The following is a 22,367-nucleotide window of genomic DNA, read 5'->3' as shown; positions in this document are numbered from 1 at the left end:
GGGTCAGAGGGACAAAGCCCTATAATTTGACATGGAGGGGCCTACAATCATTATAATAATATAAATGCGATGTCACTATAGTAGTTAAGAGCATGGATTTTGAAGCCAGACTACTTGGGTTTGAATCACAATGTGGCCCAGAGCCAGTTACTGAACCTTTCTGAGCCTAATTTTTCCTCAACTGTTAAATTGGAGATAATAATACACTTATTTCATAATGCACATATTTCAGAAGTTTGTGAGTATTCCAGGAATTAGGAGTATATATAATGTACTTAAAACAATGGCTGGAACATAATAAGAACCACATAATTGTTGAAAAATTTTTTGCACTCTCAGATTAATGATGCCTGAAACAAATTTCTCACACAGACTTCCTGGGATGGAACTTACCTCTTCAACTATGAAGACTGTGGCATGTTGGAAAATTCTAGCTCTTAAAATTTCTTTCTGATGTTAAGGCAATTTGCTTCCTTGCAACCTCTCCATAGTGGTTCCAATTTTCTCTGAGACATTCCAAAATAGATCTTTCCCATGTTAATATCTCATTGAGACAACTCTTAGGCTCTTCCTGAGTTTTCTCTTCTTCAAGCTATGCAGCCCCAGGTCCTCCAACCATTCCCCAGGGAACTGGCCCCAGACTCCTCTCCATCCTGGGTGCGCCTCTGAGTACACTTCAGAGCGTCAGGGTTGGGGAGGGATGTGGGCTCCCGAGGGCAGCCTCATCGCTGTCTCTAGGCATCCCGCAACCCCACCCCCCTGCCCACATGCTCCATAGAGGGAAAATGTCAGATTAACCCAACCGTCTCAAATTCATTTGTTTGGGAGAGCAAGGGAAAGGAGATTTCCAAACGGGGCCAAGAATTTTGTCAAAGCTGTTCCTCTAAGATAGAGACGGACAACTGGCTGGCCTAGGGACAGGCCAGCTGGGAAGTGTAACTCTGTCCCAGGACCTGAGCCCAGCCCTGGCTCCTCTTCTTGGAAGGTAAGAAGGAAAAGCCAGTTTTCTCAGCATAGATCAGTATACATTGTGTAGTCAAGGAAAAAAATAAAACTTCTCCCTGTAGCTGGCAGGGGCCATGACTCCTGGCCCCAGCGGGGATACATGCCTCCTTCACTCCACTTTCACTGTCGGAATCCTGCACCCCTCACCCTCAGGCTATGGGGCCGCTGGATATAGGCACGGCACATTTCCCAGTTTGAGTTGCTCAGGACTTTCTGAATCATTTTCTTTTATGGGTCTGAGGGGTGGAGGAGCAGGAGGTAGGAGGTAGTGTGGATAACATCATTTTTTGGTCTCAATCAGACTTTGTTTTCTGCAGGATGACAGTTGAAACTCTCCACAATTGCCTTCTGTTTGGCCATGGTTAATAAGGATTACACTCAAGGACTACTTTGGAAATAAGGCCTCCTCATTTCTTTAATAAAAAAAACATTCCCCCTTTATAAAAGTAAAACCTGCTCATCAAAGGGGAAAAAACATCAACCATATAGTCAATCTCCCAAAAGCAACCTCATTAACACTTTAGTGGGATTCTTGTTGGAGTTTATGTCAGAGCTTTTTATCTCCTTGCCAAATAAATATAATCATAGTTTACAATACACAATTCCAAATCATTCATACATATTATAAACATACCTTCTGTTAGCATATATTTACACAAATGTATTTTATCATTTTGGGGATGTAATTTTCACACCATACAATTCACTTACTTAAAGTATTTAATTTAATGATTTTTAGTATATACATGGAGTTGTACAACCATCAATACGATCAATTTTAGGACATTTATATCACCCTACAAGGAAACCCCATACTCATTGGCACCCATTCCCCCCACCCCAACCCACCCCCATCCCTGGGCAGCCACAAATCTACTTTCGATCTCACAGATCTGCCTATTCTGGACATGTCATATAAATGGAATTACAATCATGCACCACTCAACAATGTTTTGGTCAATGACAGACCGCATATAGACAGATAGTGGTCCCAAAAGATTATGATGAAGCTAAAAAATTGCAATCACCAAGTGACATCATAGCCACCATAATGTCATAATGCACCACATTACTCACATGTGGGGTGATGCCAGTGTAAACTAACCTACTGCATTGCCACTCGTATAAAAGTATAGCACATGCAATTATGCACCTTACATAATACTTGATAATGATAATAAATGACTATGTTACTGTTTTATATATTTACTATAGTACACTTTTTATTGTTAGTTTAGAGTGTACTCTTTTTACTTGCAAAAAAAAAAGTTAACTGTAAAAAGCTTCAGGCAGGTCCTTTAGGAGGTATTCAGAAGGAGGCTTTGTTATCACAGCAGGTGCATGTTATGGCCCCTGCGGACCTTCCAGTGGGACAAGATGTGGAGGTGGAAGGCAGTGATGCTAATGATTCTCACCTTGTTCAGGCCTAGGCTAAGGTGTGTGTTTGTGTCTTAGCGGTTAACCCAAAAGTTTACAAAGTAAAAAAATAAAAATTTTAAAAGTAGAAAAGAGCTTATAGCATAAGGATATAAAGAAAGAAAATATTTTTGTACATCTGTATGATGTGTTTGTGTTTTAAGGTGTTATTACAAAAGAGTCCAAAGCTTAAAAAATTAAAAAGTTTATAAAGTAAAAAAGTTTCAGTAAACTAAGGTTAATCTAATATTGGAGAAATTTTTTAAAAAAAATAAATTTAGTGTAGCCTAAGTGTAGAGTGTTTATAAAGTCTTACATTAGCGCACTGAAGGCCCTGACTTTACCACAATGCAATATATCGATGTAGAACTTGTACTCCATAAATATGTACCAACAAGAAATAAATGGAAAAAAAGTCTACAATAGTGTAGACTGTAATGTCCTAGACCTTCACATTACTCACCACTCATGCACTGACTCACCCAAGCTCCATTCACAGTAAGTGCTCTATACAGGTGTACCATTTTTTAATATTTTATACTGTATTTTTACTGTACCTTTTCTATGTTTAGGTATATTTAGATACACAAATATTTACTGCTGTGTTACAATTGTTTACAGTATTCAGTACAGTAACATGCTGTACAGGTTTCTAGCCTGGAACAATATATACCACATAGCCTAGGTATGTAGTAGGCTATGCCATCTAGGTTTGTGTAAGAACACGATGACGTTCACACAATGTCAAAATCACCTAATGCGGCATTTCTCAGAACATATCCCTATCACTTAGTGACTCATGATTGTATAATAGGTGGTCTTTTTGTGACTGGCTTTGTTCACTTACCATAATTTTTTCAAGGCTCAAGCGTGTTGTAGCATGTATCAGTACTTCATTCCTTTTTATTGCCAAATACTATTTTATTATATGAATATACATTACATTTACCCATTTGTCAGTTGAAGGACATTTAGGTTATTTCCACTTTTTAACTACTGTACTATGAATAATCCTATTGCAAACATTTGTGTGTAGGTATATGTTTTCATTTCTCTTGGGTATATACCTAGGAGTGAAATCTCAAGTCATATGGTAACACTATTTTTAGCCTTTTGTGGAACTGCCAAACTGTTTTCCAAAGTGGCCGACACCATTTTATATTCTCACTAGCAACATATGAGAGTACGAATTTCTCCACATCCTTGTCAGCATTTGTTATTATTTGTCTTTTTTGAGTATAGCTATGCTAGTGGGCATGAAATGGTGCCTCATTGTGCTTTTGATCTGCGTTTTCCTAATGGCTAATGATGTTGAGTGTGTTTTCGTATGCTTATTGACCATTCTCATACCTGCTTTGGTAAAACATCTATTCAGAACCTTTGCCCATGTTTTAACTAGATTATTTGCCTTTTTATTTTTGAGTTACAAGAGTATATATATATATACATCCGTGTGTGTATATATGTGTGTGTATACATATATATATATATATTTTTCTGGATACAAATCTCTTATCAGATGAGTGGTTTGCAAATATTTTCTCCCATTCTGTCAGTTGTCTTTTCACTGTTTCGATGGTGCCCTTTGAAGCACAAAAGCTTTTAATTTTGATAGAGTACAATTTGTCTACTTTTTCTTTTGTTGCTTATGTTTTGGGTGTTATAGCTAAGAAGGCTTTGCTGCCTTTTTTGTACCCTCCTTTTGCTCTCCCTTTGCTGTGACAGTGGGTCTGGTTGTCATCTGTGGCGTATGTATCATGCTCTGTGAACTTATCTTGCTCTTGCCCTATAATCCTATCTTTCTCTCCTCAATAAACCTCATTTCAGTGCTTGCCTCAAAATAAATAAATAAATAAATAAAATAAGAAGACTTTGCCTAAGCCAAGGTCACATACATTTACTCTTATATTTTCTTTTAAGAGGTTTATAGTTTTAGCTCTTACATTTAGGTCTATGATCAGTTTCAAGTTTATTTTTGTTTATGGTATGAGGAAAGGGTCCAATGTCATTCTTTCGTATGTAGGTATAAATGTCTTTTTTAATGGCTGCAAAATACACCATTGATTTGAAGATATTTTAATATTTTCAATTTAGGGCTGCTAAAATCCATAAAGACTCTACATCTAGCATCAATTTTTTCAAACTAATCAATAAAACCTAGAAAAATCTATAAATGGGCATGTAATAATCTAGAAATGAAACTATTTAGTCAAAGGGAATAAGCACTTTAATGGTACTTAATCCATGCCAGCACGTTGCTTTCTCAAATGGCTTTATTGATTTACACTGCCTCTAGCAGTGTAGGAGTGAGCTCATTTTTTTTTTTTTTTGGCCATAATTGCAAGGAAATTTGTATTATTTTTAAATTCTTGTTAACTAAATTAGCAAACATTTCCTCACTAGTTTGTTTTCCAGTTGTATTTCTTACTCTGTGAATTTTATGCTTCTGCCCTTTCCCATGTTGATCTATTTTCCTTGCCCCTTAGCTCGAGCCCCTCACATGGCCTGTCCCAGTGCCTGGCCCCTGTCATTCCTCACCCTCCAGCACACAGACCAAAAGCTCTTGCTGAATCACTTGAATCTTCTGTTTCCACCATAAGAACTTGGAAGAACTTAAGTTAGATTTCTTTCAAAATATGTTCCAGCATCTTTTTACCAACTGTTCCACTCCTGGAAGTGCTCATTTCACAGTATTTCTTGTGGCTGTTTCCATCTTGTCATTTAGGCACAGCTTAAATAACACCCCCTCAGACCACCCGTACTTCCTTCCCCAGTTCCTTCTGGTTGCACGGGTTGGCTTTATGATCTTCTCAGACTTCTCCCTACCTGAACTTCTCTTGCTTCCTTATTAGTTTACTTGGTTTTTGTCTGTCTCTCCCCCAGAATAGAAGTTCCATAAGGGTATGGACATTATTTGTTATCTTCACTTCTATGTCCCCAGGGTCTGGCACATAGGAAGGGCTCCATATATGCTTTTGCTAAATGATTAAATGAAGAAATGACTAAACGATAAATGAAATATAATCATAGATGTTTGTTCCTCATTTTATGTTATACATATGCTTTTAGAAAGATTAGGTGGAATTTAAAAAAATTAAACTGTAAGAGAAAAACTAAACCACATTAAACCAAATTAAACCCTATTAAACAAGTTAAACTTAGAGCATCTTAATGCTTTAGGGTACACTGTCCAATATGGTAGCCACTAGCCACCTGTGGCTATTGAACATTTGAAATGCGGCCAGTCCAAATTGTCATGTTCTGTAAGTATAAAATAAACACTAGACTTTGAAGCTTTCATATGCAAAAAGAATGTAAAATATCTCAATTTTTTATGTTGAAATGATATTTTGGATATATTGGGTTAAAATACATTATTAAAATTAATTTTACCTGTTTCTTTTTCCTTTTTTAATTGTGGCTACTAGAAGATTTTAAATTACATTTGTGGCTCATATTATATTTCTAATGGATGGCTCTGCTCTAGAGAAAATGACCATTTAAAAGAAATTCTATTATAACTTTTTTGACAAATCTCTACCTATTAATTTACCTTTTAGGCAGAGGCAGAAAAGGAGAGTAGAATTAACACTGGTTTGGGAAATAAAGGCATGCTGGGTTTGGCCCCTGCTGTCATTAACTGTCAGTGTGACCATGAGCAAGTCTTTTAGCTTCTCTGGGGGCCAGCACGGTGGCTCACGCCTGGGAGGCCGAGATGGGAGGATCGCTGGAGATCAGGAGTTTGAGACCAGTTTGAGCAAGAGCAAGACCCCATCTCTACTAAAAACAGAAAAATTAGCTGGGCGTGGTGGCACACACCTGTAGTCCCAGCTATTTGGGAGGTTGAGGCAGGAGGATTGCTTGAGCCCAGGAGTTTGAGGTTGCAGTGAGCTGTGATGACACCACTGCACTCTACTCAGGGTGACAGAGTGAGACTCTGTCTCAAAAAAAAAAAAAAAAAAGAAAGAGAGAGAAAACATCTCTGGGGCAGGAAGTTCCTCACCTATTTAATGAGGGATTCGTATCCATGAACTTTAAAGGCCCTCTTAGCATCGGTAATTCTATTCTAACCTTTCTTACTTGATTTCACCAGGTTGGTTTAAAGTAAGCTGTAGCTGCAGAGCACAGATGGAATCCATCTTCCTTCTGAGACTCAAAGGCCTTGTACCACCCAGGCGCCTAAGTATAAAGACACTATTTTAACAGAAAGAGTCTCTGACAAAGTTGAGAAGCAGGCAGAACATGTCTTTGTAATTCTTCCAACACCCTTTCTATCTCTGTCCTTTTGCCCTAGACTTAGAGAGACTGTCCCCTCCTTTCCAAGGAAGGTACTTATGGCTTATTTGACACCTGCCTTTTTCTGTGCACCATAACATTTTTGGCCCTTTGCTTTCTCCTAGAAACTTATCAGTCCTGTGTTTTACACTTCCAAGTTCTTCTGGCTGGCTCATCAATTCGCTCAAGTTGGCAAACAACATATTTATGTTGATAAAGAATTTGCAAGCCTCACCTCACTTTAGCTCACATAAACCCTGACAGATAGTTTTTACTGTCATCCCTAAGGTACACGTGGGAAACCTGCGGCACAGAGAGGTTAGGTACCTTTCCAAAGCCACACAGCTAGTGAGTGGTTTAACTGGACTTTAACTCTGGGCCATCAGACTCCAGAGCCACTGGGGTAGCTAGTTAGTTACTCTGATCCATGAAATCACATCAAGGTGAAAATAGTTGAAAAGGGCCTGATATTACCATCCCAGGTTAAAATGTACACTTTAATAGTGACTTCAGCCCAAAGTTGTGACTAGTTCTGGGTACCATGACTAGACTGGTACAGAGGTCGGGTGTGGTGGCTCACACCTGTAATCCTAGCACTCTCGGAGGCTGAGGTGAGAGGATTGCTTGAGCTCAGGAGTTCGAAACCAGCCTGAGCAAGAGAGAGACCCTGTCTCTACTAAAAATGGAAAAAATTAGCCAGGTGTGGTGGCTCGTGCCTGTAGTCCCAGCTACTTGGGAGGCTGAGGCAGAAGGATTGCTTGAGCCCAGGAGTTTGAGGTTGCTGTGAGCTAGGCTGATGCCACGGCACTCTAGCCCAGACAACAGAGCAAGACTGTCTCAAAAAAAAAAAAGTATTTGATGAAAGAAAGAAAGACTGGAAGGAAGGAAGAAGGAGGAGAGGAAAGAGAGGGAGGAGGGAAAGAACTATTAATATCTTCATTTCATAAATGAGGGGTCAGAGAGGTTAAGTAACTTGCTCAAGTTTGCACAGCTAATTAAGCGGCAGAGCAGAGATCTAAAACTTCTTCTATTAACCACTATGTGACTCTGTCCCTAAATACCACCTCATACATGCTTGAGCACTGGAGAGTTTATTTGCAAAATTAGATGACTTTTAAAATAATAGAGGCCTAAGTAAATTTTATTTATAGATTATCTGCTTTAATTTAAGAAACAAAAATACAAGAGCCAAAAAACAATACACACATTCTGGGTGAGAGCACAAATAAAGTTAGAACTTCTTGAATACCATGGTGGGTTTTTGGTTTAGTACCTTATTTTTATTTCTTCTCATATAGGCACTCAAAAGCCATGGAATAATCCTTTTTTCTGTGAGATGGGATAGTTGTTGCAAATACTTGGGCGGGGGGCTTGTCTAGAAGGCCACAATCAGACATCTTCTCAGAATGCTGATATAGCCTTTTTATTTACTCCAAGGTAACGTAATCCTTTAGACATCAAATTCGTAGGTCAGCTGTAATATGGTTGGGAAATTGGAGGCTGGATATTATCGTCTTTTACTCTTTTCGGTTTGTAGTAAACAAAAAGTGGAATACAATGCCCAGAATACTGAAACCAGAGAACACAAGTGCTAGAAAGCCCTTTAGGAAGCATCTGGTCTACCCCCTCATTTTCCAGATAGGGAATATAAGTCCCTGGGAGGTGAATTTCTACATATATAATAATCGTGTTTGACATTTGCTTTTAAATTTAGCATGAAGATATGCCAAATGAACCAAAAAGCTGAGAATATATGGCCAAAAATTTCCATGTGTTTCCTCAGGAACTGCACTGAATCATAACATCAGTTTTCTTCTCAAGTCTCTAAAATCTGAGTTCCACTAAAAATGATCTCACACTTCAGAAGGGAATAAACTCATGGGACTCAACCTCATGTTATGCAAATTGGCCAAATATTGGCACTTCTAACATCCCGGACCACTTGGTTCAGCCCGCCAGTCATTATTGAGCTCCATCGCAGGCATGGAGATTTGCCCTGCAGCCAGGTAAGAGTTCGAGTCTGGGATGGTCTCTATGGCTGCAGCAAGATCCCCTGCAGAGGTGACTTCTTGACTTAGATGGCCAGAGACAAGTCTAAACAATTTCTTTTCTTTTCCTTTGTTTTCCTCTATTCCATTGTTCTTTTAGTGTCCACTTTTCCTCTTTTATCCTTCCTTTCTTCCTTTATGATAGTAAAATAACCGCATATTTGATATTTAAAAAATCTGGAAAGAACAGTTAAGTATTGACGTTATATATATGATTCCAAACATTAACACGTTTACTTGTGGCACTTAAAAGTCCATTAAATTGGCCAGGCACGGTGGTTCACGTCTCTAATCCCAGCGCTTTGGGAAGCCGAGGTGGGAGGATTGTTTGAGGTCAGGAGTTTGAGACCAGCCTAGGTAACATAGCAAGACCTCATCTCTACAAAAAATAGAAAAATTAGCCAGATGTGGTGGCTCATACCTGTAGTCCCAGCTATGTGGGAGGATTGCTTGAGCCCAGGAGTTTGAGGTTGCAGGGAGCTATCATGACGCCACCGCACTCTAGCCCAGGTGACAGAGCAAGACCCTGTCTCAAGGAAAAAAAAAAAGGCCATTAATTGAGAAAATAAGGCTGTTTGGGAAAAATCTTGGACCTTGGATTTGGTGTCATCTATCAGAACCTCCTCCACATGTTCCCAGACCTGATACAGAGAAAGAATCCGACCGTGGGTAGTTGAGGCCATGGTGGGAAATTGTTTCTAATTGTGATCCTGAAAATAAACTACATCAGGTTATCTCGAGATTAAACTCATGGTTGGGGAGAGATGAAGGTTTAAGGCCACCGTGGGCAAGGCATGGTTAAACTCCTTGAGGCTTCAGATGCTAACTACCAGGGCTAGAATCTCATCTCCATCGCTTTAGGCAGGTGGGTTACTAAACCTTGCAGAGCCTCCTCTGTAAAAATGAAGACAACAATCCTTCTCAGCAGGAAGATGGTTAGAGATCTGAGTGCAGAGCCAGACACATAGTGTGTCCTCTCTCAGCGTGAGCCACTCTTGTGCGATGGCCTTTAGTACACTGTCATGGCAACCAGAACTAAAGGAAGCGTCAGGAAAAACTGGCTCCCTGCTCTGAATCATCCACATTTTCTGCTGGCAACTTCATGGTGGGTTATTTATGGAACCCGGGCTGGAACCAGGCACAGCCTACCCACCCACTGCCCCAGGCTTGGGAAGCCAGTGCAGTGGCTGCCTGGGGTGCAAAGACTCCTCCCTGGGCTGCCCTAGCCCAGTCACCCCGCTTCACCCCTGGATGTCATCCAGGTGAAATCTGGTGAAAATGAGGAGTCTGGACACCAAAGGAGCAGGAGGGACAGAGGCCGCAGAGGGACAATCTGCAGCCTGGGAAGAGGGTGGTGTAGAGTCAGGGAAGTGACTCCCACCTCCACTGCCCTAGTGGTGGGGCAGGAAAGAAAACAAACTCAGTCAGCTGGTTCCTATGCCAGGAAAGGGCACTCCCCAAGCCGCAGCCCTCAGGAAACCAGCTTAGAAAATGAGGCAGGGATTAATTTGTTAAACATTGAAAGGATAAAAATACTGGGCAAGGGGCTCCAGTTACTTTGGGAGAGGGGCAGTGGGAAGCACATCCTCTGCAGGGAGAGATTCAAATAAATACGTCTCTTCTTCTGCTGTCTGTTTTTCAGTGGCAAGGAAACACACACCCTCTCCTCCATAATAAGAGGTTTGGTCTGCACCTCTCCTTGACTTCCCCACAAACAACCACAAGAAGCAAACAGACTCCTTAGATTACTCTTGACCTTGGGAGGTGACCTTTGGAAATGCATTCTACTTCAAGATCTGAGAAAACAAAACAAAACAAAACAAAACCCAACAACGGCTTGCGAAAGATGGTTTATTTCTCCTGCTGGGGGCCCTGTTTTCTCTCTCTAATTCATTGTCACTCCACAGTTAAGATAATTTTCATAAACACACACACACACATCCAAATCATCTCTCCTCTAATTAAAACTCTTCACAGCCTCCCATTGTCCCTAGGTTAAAATCCACACAACAAACTGTGGACAATAAGGTCACAGTTATCAAATGATCCAGGCCTTGCCCACTTCTCAGACCTCCTTCCACACCCCTCTCTCGCTGTTCATGATATTGCAGCTACCCTGGCCAGGGTCTCCTTCCCACTGGGCTTGTTCCTGCACAGGGCATTTGCACCATCTGTCCTCTGTGTCTGAAATGCTCTTACCCCTGATTTTTGCATGGCTCACTCCTTCTTGCCTTTTATATCCCACTTGAATGTCACCTTCTCAAGGATGTAACAGAAGAAATGGCTTGAAAAAATGGCAAAAATATTTTATGTCCCTCTAAAACATCCTCCACTCCTTTTGGAGAACTAGGACCTGCATCCTTGCCTCAGTGGTGGGAAGGGGCAGGGGAGTGTCCTTTGTTCTTTGTGCCACAGGAGATGGGATTAATCTGGGTGGAGGTCATGAGATTGTCTTAGCTGAAGATGGGACTGAGCAGAACCTCTAAAATCTTTGTACTTCTGCTCAGAAGGAGGACGTTAGTACTTTGAGACAGGAGTCTGCCAACATCCTCATTTTGCTGGCAAATTAATAAACTTGTCTTTCCTTCTCCTCGAACCATTTGTCTTCCTTCTTCTGATGTGGCCTCAGGAACAAACGCCAAACTTTTGGTAATAAGCAGGCCTTCCTGAATATCCAAATCCGAAGTCCCCACTGCACCATTCATCAGCACTTATCACTTTCTGGCATTTTTCTTGTGTGCTTACTTATTGCTGGCTGTTTGTCATCCTACAGGACATGAGCTCCGTGATGACGGGGCTGTATTTGTCCTGTCCACCACTGCATCCACAGAGTCTGGAGTATTTCCTAACACACAGCAGAGCTCAATACCAACAGGAAGAATGAAACTCATCCACTGTAATGACATCTGATTCCTTCCCAACTGCCTTCTACACCAGGTACACCATAGCTATATTCCAGCCTTCATCATCATACTCTGGGGCTCCAACTCAACCAGCTCCAGCTTAGAATCACTCTCTTCTCTTCAAAACCTCCATATCTTCGAAGCCTCCTTTACCCCACCTCCACTTAAGCAGGCAATGCAATTGCTCAATTCTTCCCAAATCCCTAGGTTTCTCTCAACTTGATTCCATGCACGGATTTTGGGCATCATGCTTAAGAACACAGGGTTACATTCACACCAGTGACCAGAGTTTGAGGATTTTTTTGTGAGGATTAAATGAGTTCAACACAATGCCTCGCATATTATAAGTGCTCAGTGAATGTTAGCCTGTCTTACCACTATCACTATTACAATTAAAGTTCATTTTTTGCCTCTACTCCCTTCCCTTTCTTGTCCCGCTCCCCTTCTACTCCCAGGTGCTTAGTTTTACTTTCCTTGGTTCACTTACATGAGGCGCAGTTGGGATCACACCAAGAAGACCTGTCTTCTTGGTGGCAGTACGGTGTTCTGACGGGTAGAACCAGCTCCATGCAGGTTGATGGAGAGTGAGAGAAAGTTTCACACTAACCAGCCTATGGTCTCAGGGCTCTGGCTGTCTGGTGTCCACAGGTGCACCTCTAAGGCTGTTAGGGAGACAGAGGCTCCCTGAGCAGGGTGGGTTGGGGTGATGTTCACCTATGTTTTCACTTATTGGATGATTAAGGAGCCAGTTTCTGCATGTTTGGGTCCTCAACTCAAGGTTTACTATAATCTCTTACATTTGTTAGCTTTTCTTGTTCCAGGTCTCAAGCATCTGGAGAGGCAATCCTTGGAAGTGATCGTAGTTCCTGGCCTGGTTCCCTGTAAGGAAGAGGGAAAGGGTGGGCACAAACAGAGGAAGCCGCCTGGGTCTCCTGGCCGTGGTTCTGTGACCTGAGCAAACTGAAATTGTGAGACTTGTTTTTGCTTCTCCTCAGCTATGTCTCTAGCCCCTGTTGTGGGGAATTTTTCACTTGAGAAAGTCTCATTTTATATCAGGATGATTAGTACCTATCACAAACCAGATTCTCAAATTTTTTTAGAAGAATTTATGAATGAATGAACTAAGGAACTCAGAAGTGGATAGACTAGAGACCCTGCTACTACAAAGGACTGGGAAATCTGAGGGAACCATGGTGACTCTATGAAGATGCTGGGGATACAGGGGGCAGGAAGGCAGGCCCAGCCCCGCTTTCATAGAGCTTCTAGTGTAGCAGAGTGCACGGGTGAGGATGGTACAGGGTGACAGGTGCTCTGCCAAAAGGCAAAGCGCAGAGAATCTCTCTGCAAGCACATGGGAGAGGACACAACCCGGCCCTGGAGTGCCAGGCTGGGGGAGGGCTTTTTGGAGGACAGCATGATGCCCTAGTTGAGGCTTGATGGATGAATGAGTCAGCCAGGTGGAAGGAGGGGAAGTGGGGTTAAAGGAAAATGTTTCCGGCACAGCCAAGAGCATGTGCAAAGGGTAAAAGATGAGAGAGTGCACAGCGCTCTACAGGAACCAAGGAGTAGCCTGATATGTCTCCACTGCCAGAGGTTCTGATCTCGCTGGTCTTGGATGGAGCCCAGCGGTGGGTATGCTTTGAAAGCTTCCCAAGTGACTTTAATGTGCAGCTAAGGTGAGAGCCACCAGGCCAGATGGCAGATGAAAGGGAGGGAGGGGTGAGGCTGGTAAAGCTGGAGAAGTATGCTCCACATACCACACTGAGCCTGGAAGACCATGTCAAGGAGCTTGAGTTTTCTTCTCTGAGCACTGGAAACTAATCAAACATTTGAGCAAGGAAAAAAGTGGCATGATCAGACTTGCCAACTTCAGAACATCCCCGTTGTGGAGCATGGATTGGGGCTGGGAGGGGCAGGAATAGAAGTAAGAAAACAAGTCGGGAGGCTCTTGCAATAATTCAGGCGAAAGATAATCACAGCCTGAGTTTGGCTAATGGCAGCAGGGATGGAGAGAAGTAGATGAATGCCAGAGATATTTAGGAAGTAGAACTGCTTGGGCCTGATGAAAGATTGGCTGAGGGAGGGAGATGTCAAGGGCTGTCCCTTTGTGTAGACGGTTGGGTGGATGGAGTGTCATTCACTCAGATAGGGATCATTGGAGAGAAAGCACTGGAGGTGTGGGTGAGGACATCCACCTGGGACCTGCTGAGGCGGAGGTGCCAGCGGGACAACCTAGCGAGACAAGCAGTCAACAGATGGTAGATCGGATCTCAGGTGAAACATTTAGGTTGAAGACAGAGATTTAGAAGTCATCAGAAAAGGTTGAGAATGAATGAGATCACTCAGGGGAGAGAGCATGGAGTGCAAGAGAAAAATATGTTCATAGAATCTCGCAAGTTGTTCTCTTCCTCCAGGTAGACAGCCCTGAACCCATTAAGGGTAATTATGCTAAGCAGTGAGGCGACTTGTCCTAGCTAGTCCTCCTCAAGTATGTGAGCTGGCTTACCCCAGCCAATGAACGCCTGCTGCTGGCCTATATTAGGCCTGTCACTGTCAGTGCCATTGGATCAAGCTGACTTGCAACGAGAGGTGGCTGGCAGTTGTGTCTTGTACCCATGGGGCTCGGCTGTGGGAAGCAGTTCCAAATTCCATGGCTCTGCTGAGGTTTTTAATACATAGTAGTTATGTGCTAGACATCTGAGGCATTTTAAAGAAAGCAAGTCTGAATCATTTGAGAATGGGAACGTTCAACAACTAACTCAACACAAAGCTCCTGGGGAGAATTTGCTGTGGAGAAGGGAAGGATGGGTAGGCAGCTAGTAATGCTTTTATTCTAGGCTCTGTGCAGTTGTGATTCTATTTTTGTTTTTTAGTCTGCTTGGATCTACGTGCCCTGTTATGTCCTCAGATTCCAGAATCAACCCCTGTTGTATAGTGAATAATGATAACAAAGCACTTCTACACTAAGCAGCTTCATTTACTCCTAACCGCAAGGCTATAAAGTAAGTAAGACAGGTATTAGCCCCATTTTAAAGATGAAGAAACTGAGACTCGAGTTAATTAGCTTGCCCAAAGTTGCAAAAAATATAAATGGGGCTGAGGGTCTAATCCAGTTTCTCAATCCAAACCCACTCCAACTTCCCAATTCTGGCTTCCACCTCTTTTAAAAAGGACCCTTTTTAAGAGGATGGGAAAAGGATTTGGAGAGAAGCTTAGCAGGTATCTCCTCTGATTACTGTGTTTGTGACTTTTGCTTTTGCTTTTAGTCTCATCCTAGCATAAATCACACATGCCCAGTATCAAAAAGGTTGAAGAAAGTTATCTGGAGTGGGCAGGGGGAGCCCAATTCCAAAAGAATTATAGACCCTTAGGACTTGAAAAGACCCATGAGTCATCTACTTTAACCCCTGATTTACAGGTGGGGGAAAGTGATGGCCTGAGAAGACTGTAACTCACGAGTGCTCACATAGCCAACCGTGGCAAAACGGAGAACAGAACCCTCACCTGCTGAACGTACGTCGCTTCAACAGTGTGAAAATAACCTAGGACTCAGAGCACTGAAACAAACTAAATGAAAAATGTGCAGGAATAAAGAGTTGACCTGAAAGAAACAGTAAACACTCTGCTACGCATTTCTTTTGTCTTTTGGATACATCTTCATAGGGCTCTGATTAAGAAAGTTAATTAGGAAAATTATAATGTGCTCTCTTTCTCTTGTCTTTTGCTAAAGTCATAGGAGGAGAAAGGTGGAAGTGCCTAGAAGGCAGAGTGGGTGGAATTGGGAAATTGCTCTGTAAGACTTCGGTTGGTGACAATGGGATTGTTGGTTCCACCAGTTTGTTATTTGCTAGTCACTAGAATTACCCATAATAATAGCTTGCATTTGTATAGCATATTCTAATTTATAAAAGCCTTTTATGGCATTATCTAATTTGATCCCACTGACAACCTTGTAAGGTAGACAAGGTAGGTATAATTATCTCATTTTATGAATGAGAAAACTGAGACGTAGAGAAATCAAATGACTTGCACACTCAGTTATTAAAGTTGAGTCTGGGCTAGGACTAGATGTTCTAATTTAGAAAGCTTAAACTTTACCAAGGTCATGCAGCTAAGCAGGACTCAAATCCCAGTGAGGCTACCTCCACAGCTCATGCTTTCAGCCACCATGCTTTTCTAGTTTTCTCGGTTCCTTTATAAAGGTAATGTGGGTGCTCTTGCTGAGGAAGGTACTCATTAATAAAGGCATGCTTGGTAAAGGTTTGCAGAACCTTCTCCCATACCTCAGCAACTCATTTGACCACAAAAGCAAACAGAGCTGTGGCCTAATCTCAGAGTCCCCACAAGCACTAATTGCAGGGAAGATGAACCAAGAGGAGACAGACTCGCAGCCCAAAGACCACTGCTTAAGTCCTCGCAGGCTTCGGGCTCTGGGCTCCTGAGAAGCTGCTGTGGCCCATGGCCAGCCTGGATCCACAGGGCAGCGAGGGGAACAGAGGAAAACTCCTTTCCCAGGAATCTCTGTGTTGTCCTCCCCCTTGCTCCGTAAGCATTTGTTCTTAAAAAGTAGTAGCAGCTGCTGGCTGGTCTTGAAAACTGTCCAGCCTTAGCAGAGCTGTCACAAAGCACACAGCGTCTCCTTGGGGCTGGACCCCTGGGACAGGCGGCTCGCCGGGCAACTCCATAAATAGCATCCGCGATACGTGACAGGGGAGGTGGGTCAGGAAGGCCTGCTGACTTCCCTCGGCAGTTGTAAACCAATGAGTCTAAACACCGGGGCTTGGAAAAAAGGCAGTTGCTATTACGTATATCTGACAATGAAAAGCCCTTAAAAATCCATTCATGTTAGGAGTGGATCAGGACTTTTTTCTCTTTCCCTCCTTCCTTCACTCTTCTTTCTTTCCCTCAGCCCTCTACTAAAAAGCCGTGTCCACCGTGTCTGACAGATGATATTGTCTAAGAATCCAGACTGAGTTTTTCTATTTATGGAAGACAGTTGTGCCGCGTTAGCCAGTACAGGAACTAAAGTTTGGTTCTGGGATCTATGACGTGAAACACTTGCAGCAACGTGTTTGTTCTCAAATGTACCTGTCTCACCCTTGTCCCATCACATCGAAGAGGCCTCTTGGAATAACGTATCCCTCTACCACATCCTTTTGTAATTAAAAACTGTTTTCTGATAACAAAAGCAAGTTCATGCTAGTTAAAAATTTCGAAGAGTGTACAAATGTATAGCTAAAAATGTAAAAGTGGCTCTTAATCTCTTGCTCAGAGACAATGACTGTTAACAGTTGATGTCTTTTTTAGTTTGGAGGCTCTCAAATTGATCCATGGGAAAAGTGAAGAGCAGGGACATTAGGTACGGAGAGGAAGGAGCAGATACAAAAAGTGTCTCTAAATGAAATCAACAGAACGTTAGAAGAGGATGGCGAAGAAAATTAGCCCTGGTCTTTTAGCCTGGGTGACCGGGAAGAAGGTGTCTCACGCAATAACCCAGAGGACACATGCCAAGGGACAGACCAGAAAAGATGTTTAGTCTGTTAGGCCGAGTGGTCATCTTGTGTCAATTATCATCATCACTCTAGGAGCCACGGTTACAAATGCTTAAAAGCCTACAGTTAGCCTTGCAGATGTGCTGTTTTATATTCCAAACTCAGACTTCAGCGATTCAACAGGATTTAGAAGCTGAGAGGTAGGGAGAAAATTCAAATGTAGAAGAGACTGACTCACCTATTTGAGGAAACTAAAGTTTTCGATCGTCACCTCCAAGCAACTGCTTGGAACGTTTTAGCTCTGGAATCCACATTTTCTATAAACTTATCCATCACTGTCATGGATTTAAACACTGTCTAACGAATGCAAAACCAGCTGCAACAAAATATTTGGAGCTGCAACTTGAGCCAAACGTACACCTTAAGGCTAAGGTAAGAGGTAGACTGTTTCTAAGTTAGAAATGTGACTTGGCCGGCCAATTTGGGTGCTGCATCATCCAGTAATTACAGCAGACCAAGAGTCAAACTTTGATCCTGCCACTTTTGCCACTATTTCATGTTGCTGACACTCGTTATGTGTATAACCAGAAAATTCTAGTTTTAGGACCTGACAAACAGGTCTCACTGGTCTTTCCCTTTCTTAATGCAGAGTCCCTACAGGTAGCACGGGCTCTTAAGTAGATGGTAGTAATGCTGGTTCCGCGCACCTTGATGAGTCTGGCTAGGGGAAGTCAGCCATTGCTCCAGCTGACTTCAGAGTGGAAGGGCAATTGTTGCAGCTCCAGCTCCCTGGGGCTCTGACTCCCTGGGATTGTCCCTCAGTGAGGTTTTTTGATGGGGGTGGTCAATGCTATATCTATACTTTTCTTGGTTTTTAATTATCACAAAAGAAAAATTAAAGTGCAGAGATAATGTTATTGTTGCTGCTCCATAGCTACTTTATTTCCTTTCTGTTTGCCATTTTAGGTTTTTAATATTGGCTTAACTAAACCAAAGCTTAAATTTTCCCAGCATAGGGAGGAAAATGAGGATTAATGAGAAGGGAATGAAAAGGAGGCAGGTTTTGGCATTTCTAAAGGCACCAACCAGTAACTGAAAGAGCAACCTCATGAATACTGAGTTCTCTCTCTGTAATAGGCGTCAAGTGTAGGCAGCAGCGTGTGTGACCTATTGTTAGGATGCACTCATCTGAATGGACAGGCCTGGGTTTGACATGTGTTACTTGGGCAAGGCAAGCTGACTGACCATGCAGAGAGTTTATCAGAGGGTGGCATCCCTTGAATGCAGTCGCCAGACTTCCAGGAAGGGTTATCCCCTTTGAAGGCTCATAAACTGAAATACTGGTACACCAAGAGATTATAAGATGCTAAGAGACTAATTTACCAAACTCGAGAGAGACATATGTATAAAAACTAGAGAGCCATTTACTCACTCCCATTGAGAAATGCAACTACTCAGCATATTGGATATGTCAGTCAATTGCCTGCATTATCGATTACAAAAGAAAAGAACAAGATTTAAACACATTTACAGAACCCTGGAAGTATGTTGTCAAGACCATGTATAGTTAGGGATTTATCATACTTTAGGAATAAAATCGGCCTCATAACACATAAGGCTATTGACAGATTTTAGCACACTCGCCTTTTGGAACAAGTTTCCAACTTTTGACGATAGCTGTTTTCAAGAATATGCCTGCCTTTATGTGTTTGGTAGAAACGTTTGTTGTTGGGGGGTTCACAGACTCTCTCTTAGTTCATTTCCTCAGTTACTGAATTTATGCCTTACATTTTTAATTCATAGTAATGCTCTTCTCAGAGGATTTTGAGTTGAGTCAATTCTGAAAAAACTTGCAGCTCCAACCCCATACTGACTATAGGATAGTTCTTAAGTGGAAAGCTGTACTAGAGGGCCTTTATGGTCCTTCTGAATTGAGATTTGAGGGTTCTATAAATAGAGCCCAGGGAGGAGAAAGTTGAGAGCTGAGGCAGGGGAATAGGAGAGGGTCAGATCTGATTTAATTAACTAAAGAAATTACCTTTACTTAAGACAGAGATATGGAATTGTGTATGTTGAATTTTCTCTACTTTCATTGTTTGCTGGCAAATGCTATTTTTGGCAGCTATAGATCCAAGGAGGCTCCTGTAAGACAAACTGGGCAGTTGCTCAGAACTGTGCCTGTGCAGTGGTACCACCGTTAACAGCCCAAGCACCCTGCACTGGGTCACCATGAACACTTTCCAGCTCCATGCAGGCACAGGTTTGATTTCAATTCCATTCAGCTAAGTAGCTTATTCCGTTCAGTCATTCATTTATTCAAGCAACTTTTACTGAGCACTGAGCCAGATGCCAGCATAGAAGAATAAGTAAGATATTGTCCACTCATGATCTAAGGAAAAAGAAAGATGTAAAAAGAATGGTTTTTAAAACAGAAAGTTTAGGCTGGGCACAGTGGCTCATACCCATAATCCTGGCACTTTGGGAGGATCACTTGAGGCCAGGAGTTTAATACCGGCCTGGACAACATGGTGAGACCCCACCTTTACAAAAAATTAAAAAATTAGGCCAGGCGCGGTGGCTCACGCCTGTAATCCTAGCTCTCTGGGAGGCCGAGGCGGGCGGATTGTTTGAGCTCAGGAGTTTGAGACCAGTCTGAGCAAGAGCGAGACCCCGTCTCTACCAAAAATAGAAAGAAATTAATCGGACAGCTAAAAATATATAGAAAAAAAATTAGCCGGGCATGGAGGCACATGCCTGTAATCCCAGCTACCGGGAGGCTGAGGCAGGAGGATCGCTTGAGCCTGGGAGTGTGAGGTTGCTGTGAGCTAGGCTGACGCCACGGCACTCACTCTAGCCTGGGCAAAAGAGTGAGACTCTTGTCTCAAAAAAAAAAAAAAAAAAAATTAGCTACACATGGTCGTGTGCGCCTGTAGTCCCAGCTACTCGGGAGGCCGAGCTAGGAGGATCGCATTGTTTGAGGTTGCAGTGAGCTATGATTGGGCTGCTACACTCCAGACTTGGTGATAGAGCAAGACCCTGTCTCTAAAACAAAAAAACATTAAAATAAAGAAAACAAAAGAGAAAGTTAGTGTTTTGTCAAAGGAACATGCAAACTTCCTGGAGAATTCAGAGGACAAAAAGAATGCCTTTAAGTACTGCTTTAGTTGCACCCCATAAATTTTGATAAGTTGTACATTCATTTACTTCAATGTATTTTTTTCTCCTAAGACTTCCTTTTTCAGCTGGACGCGGTGGCTCACGCCTGTTATCCTAGCACTCTGGAAGGCCGGGGTTGGGAGGATTGCTTGAGCTCAGGAGTTCAAGGCCAGCCTGAGCAAAATTGAGACCCAGTTTCTACTAAAAATAGAAAAAAATTAGCCAGGCTTGGTGGCACGAGCCTGTAATCCCAGCTACTCAGGAGGCTGAGGCAGGAGGATCACTTGAGCCCAGGAGTTGGAGGTTGCTATGAGCTAGGCTGACACTACGGCACTCTAGACCAGGCAACAGGGTAAGACTCTGTCTCAAATAAAAAAAAAAAATTCCTTTTTCAAAAAAAAAAAATCACATATATCCCATAAGTATGTATAATTATTAATATTACGTATCAATAAAAAAGCAAAGCATGGGGAAAAAATAAAATAAAATAAATTATTTTACTTTCACTTTGTGGAATTTCAGAAAGGAGTGGTAGTAAATGCCACCATGTTTTACTTGACATCTGAGTGGATATATTTATACTTTCCTATATTCATAAATGAAGTAATTATGGTTCAGAGAGACTAAATAATTTGACTAAGATCACACGACGGCGGCAGTGTTTGACTCTAGGCCTGCCTGACTCCAAAGCCCATGGTCTTTCTATTTCTACAATGACAAATGATGCCCTGAAATAATTTAAACTCAATCATTCTTGTAACCATGTATGTTTTTACATCAGACAAATAGTTTCATGTCTTGTACCTTAAATAGGAAAATCCTAGTAGAAAATCCATGTACCAAAACTTCTGACCCATGGAAATAATGTAAACTACTCTAAGTATCATTTAAATACACTTACTCATTAATTATCTTAAAAAAAAAAGTCTTCCTTTTTGACCCAAGAATTATTTATATGGATGTTGTTTTGTTTTCAAGTGTCTGGAGATGTTTCTGTTATCTTTTTCTTATTTTAATTTTATTTCAGTGTGGTTGGAGAACACATTCTGATGATTTCATTTTCTTTTAAATTTGTTAAGGTTTGTTTTACGGCCCAGGATATGGTCTATCTGGGTATATGATACATGGACACTTGAAAAACATGTTTATTCTGTTGTTATGGGGAGGGAATATTCTATAAATGTTTATGAGACCTTGTTGGTTGATGATATCACTGAGTTCTTCTCTATCCTTGCTAATTTTTTATCTTCTTGTGCTATTAATTGTTGAGAGAGGTTTATTAAAGTCACCAACAGTAATTGTGAATTTGTCTATTTCTATTTTTAGTTTTATCTGTTTTTGCTTCACATATTTTGTTATCATTTGGTGCATACACATTTAAGATTGTTATGTCCTCTTGCTGTAATTCTCTTGGTGTAGTGTCTCTTTTATCATTATATATTGTCCCTCTTTCTCTTTAGTAACTTTCTTTGTGCTACAATCTACTTTATCTAATACTAATATGGCCATGCTAATACTTTCTTTAACTGATGTTTGCATAATATATTTTTTCTATCCATTTATTTCCAACCTACCTATATAGTTATATTTGAAGTAAATTTCTTACAGACAACATTTAGTTGAAACATGTTTTTTAATTCACTCTTGCAATCTCTGCCATTTGATTCATGGACTTAGATCATTTACAGTTAGGGTAATCATTAATATGTTCAGTCTTAAGTTTGCCATTTTATTTTTGTTTTCTGTTTGTTCTCTCTGCTTTCATATCTGTTTTTTTATTTTTTATTTTATTTTATTTTTTTGAGACAGAGTCTTGCTCTGTTGCCCAGGCTAGAGTGGGCATGGCATCAGCCTAGCTCATGGCAACCTCAAACTCCTGGGCTCAAGCGATCCTTCTGCCTCAGCCTCCTGATTAGCTGGGACTACAGGCATGCACCACCATGCCCAGCTAATTTTTTCTATATATTTTTAGTTGTCCAGCTAATTTCTTTCTACTTTTAGTAGAGACGGGGTCTCACTCTTGCTCAGGCTGGTCTTGAACTCCTGACCTTGAGCGATCCTCCCGCCTCGGC

This window comes from Propithecus coquereli, unplaced genomic scaffold, assembly GCF_000956105.1.
Source record: "Propithecus coquereli isolate 6110/MARCELLA unplaced genomic scaffold, Pcoq_1.0 Scaffold427, whole genome shotgun sequence".
Lineage (NCBI taxonomy): Eukaryota > Metazoa > Chordata > Mammalia > Primates > Indriidae > Propithecus > Propithecus coquereli.
Note: the sequence above shows the minus strand (reverse complement) of the source record.